Below are 3,337 nucleotides of genomic sequence, written 5' to 3'. Positions count from 1 at the left end.
ATTTCTTAGAGAGAGGAAGAAAGTGAATGTCGTGGGTCCCATAGCAAAGAGTATCTCAGGAAGGATTTTAAGAGAGGTATGAAAGCTTGAAATTGTGCCTTGGTGATTGCATCGGTCTTCTAAACCTTTGCTTTAAGTGAGCCAGGATAGACATCGATAGGCGTTTTTCTTCATCGCTTGAGGATTTACACTCCTTGAGTATATTTACTTGCACTACAAATTTGTTGCATGTAGCAGGAGGTCGGCTAGTGATGTAGGCTGGTTAGTTGCCAAAGATTCCTTTAAGGAGATGAAGATTGTCCCCTGCATGAGTGCTATAATCGCCATGTCAACGTGTATTTCACGAACTTCTAGGATAACATCCCTTAAGAAGTTTAGGTATTTCTTTAATGTCTCGTTTTACTCCTAGATGATGCCGAGTGGCTAAAGGGAATCCTTTCTCATAAATCGCTCTTGCACGCACTGGTCATGTACACTAATATGCCTCATGATGCGCATTGTAGCATCCTCCTATTTATGATGAAGGGTGAGGGATCCAAGTTCCTACCCGTGTTAAAGGGAATTTTGCCTCCCATAGTAGATGAGTAGTTTTAAAAGTCCATATTTTAAAGGAGCACTAACTTCACGAAGTTGGCCTTGAATTAGACTTCCCTTTTAGTGAGCTCAATTGTGGGTATGAACAATTCTTCCCTTCTTGAGGATTTCCTTGATAATTTGCCTAACTTAGGACCTCAAAGGGGTTTGTAAGGCACCTTCTTTTTCTTGTGAGACGCCCTCTTATCGGTCAGCAAGCCCTTTTGCTTTTCTCCACCTCCTCGTGAATCTGTTTTCAAGGGAAACCCAATGAGGAGGTGGCCCTTGGTAGAGTTGGGGAGGAATGTCCCTTTAAGAGGCCAGGTATCTCATTGATGGAGGTAGCTCAACAGTAGGAAAGAGATCTTGTAAAAATCTTGTGATGTCCTCAAGAACCTTTGAATTCTTCTCCTGTATCAACTTCATCATGTCATAATTCGTTTTAAACTTTTCGTATTCTGCGAGAAATGAGGACTATTTGAGAGGACCTTTCCATCGATTGGATGTTAAAAAAACTTACTTTGGAAAGTTGTCCAAGAGAACGCTTGTCAAGTTGTAACACCCGTACACCCGGTGTTACTGGTGTTAAGAGAATGAGAAAGAAAGTGAGAAGCTTCCAAAAATGCCCTTGAGAAGGTGATGGATTCTTGAGAATAAGAGTGCCCTATGAGAGGGGTATTTTGGTAATTTGGATAGTAAAGTCCAATAAAGGGTAATTTGGTAAATTAAAAATAATTCCTAGGTGGAATTAAGCATGGAAGTGAATTAATTTTTCATTTTTGTATTTATGTGGAGATAAATGGGATTAATAATTCACAAAGGGCATTTTAGTAATTTAGAGTAAAATTCCATAAAGGAATTAAATTATGAAAAATAGAGAAAATAGAGAATATTCAATTATGAGATAAAATAATTGATTTTTCCTAAATTTGGTGAATAAATGTGGTGGAGACACATGGATGGTTGAGATGGAAGCTTGGAAGCAAGGCTTGTGTCTAAATGTGACACTTGGCAAGCTCTCCTCCAAGAGAAAGGTGGAATTAAATAATTTTAAAAGAAAAGAGAAATTGGTCTTGTAAGCATTTAATGAGAGGCATGATTATATTGGATTAAAAGAAAATCCAAAAAAAAAAATGATAATTAGTCACCATTAATGTCTTGGAAAATATGGGGATTTAATTAAATGAGAAGGAAATGGAAATTCAAGATGATCCAAGGGTGGAGGATTATTCTTGAAAATGGGAAGTGATCTAAGTGATGAGATAAAATCCTTTAAGTTGGCATGGATTGCCAACTCATTTAAGAAATCTTTTTAAAATTGATTTTGGATGGTGGAGATCATGGGTTAAGAAGATGGAAGGCTAGAATTGAATCCTAGCAAAGCACTTAGATTGTGCTTGTTCCAATGGTTGAGATTTAACCTTGTAAAGTGAAATATAATCCAATGGTGGATATTTCACATGATTAAGTGGCATGGATTAAGCTATTTTTGTGGTTGAGATTTATTCTCACCAAATAAATCCAATGGCTATGATTTATTCTTGAAGGATTGGGTGCTAGTATAAATGGGCTAGTATATGGAAACCCTAATCTTTTTGGCAAAGTTTAGTGAGAGAAATTGAAGAAGTCTCCCATCTTGTAGAGAGAAAAGAATGGAAGAAAAGAAAAGGGAAGTAGAGAAAGGTAAGTGAAAGTCTTCATTGCCTTGTTGTGTGAATCCCTTTTTGTTTCTTTAAATGGTACCTTAGTTTCTTTAAATTTTATTTCAAGGAATCTCTTAAGGAGAAGAGTTGGAAATGAAGCTAGAAAGTTCTTGAAGCTCAAAGAATGGAAAGAGGTAAGGGATAACCCCATGGGATGGTGGCTCGCAAGGTTGTAAGTATGGTTCATGAACTAGTATGTGTGCATTGGCAAGTTGTTTGTGTTCAAGGACCTACGGCTATAAGGTTGTGTGGGGTAGGGTAGGTTTAAGCCCTAAACCAAGGTGGTTGTGAGGATGTGGAAGCCCTAACTTTGTTGCATTGCATGCATTGGTATAACATTTTATATTCATGTTCATGCTTATTGTTATTGCACGCTTACTGAGCTTAATAGCTTATGAGGTTTTTACCCTCACATATAGGTTGTTAAGGCATGGGAAAGTTAAGGCAAAGATGGGATAGCATGTGGATGCATGGGAATAAAGATTCAAGATCATTGTATGACTTATGGAAGCCTATTTTTGTTATTTTTGGTTCATGTTGTAATAAGCTCCATGAGTGGTTGTAATGAGGATTTATTGTGAAATGAAGCTTTTTGGGATGTTAAAAGTGGATATTGAAATTCTAAAAATTTCGGTTTAGAAAGCCCAAAAGAAAAAAAAAAAGTTGAAGGCAGTAGCTGGTAGTAGTAGGGCCATCGAGTGGCCCGTAGGGGGCCGCAATGGGCACGGCTAGGTGCGCAGGCTCGCGCGGCTGGCGGTTAGTGCATCGTGGGGCCCCGGGTGAGCCAGCAGGCCCCGCTGGCCATTTTTTTTTTGAAATCTCAAAAAATTGAAAATTTTTGGGGCATTTCTTGGTTGATTTTGGACCTTGAAGGAATTTTCAAAATAAAGGGATTTTTCGGGCATTTTTTGAGATAAATGCTGAATTTTTGAAAAATGAAAATTTATGAATTTTTCTTCAAATTTTGAAAAAGCAATGGGATGTTTGGAATTTTAAATTATATGGAGCCCGGTGGAATTCTTGGAAAGAAGAAAAATTAAAATAATAGAATGATGATTGGG

Source organism: Diospyros lotus, unplaced genomic scaffold (genome assembly GCF_014633365.1).
Source record: "Diospyros lotus cultivar Yz01 unplaced genomic scaffold, ASM1463336v1 superscaf4, whole genome shotgun sequence".
Lineage (NCBI taxonomy): Eukaryota > Viridiplantae > Streptophyta > Magnoliopsida > Ericales > Ebenaceae > Diospyros > Diospyros lotus.
Note: the sequence above shows the minus strand (reverse complement) of the source record.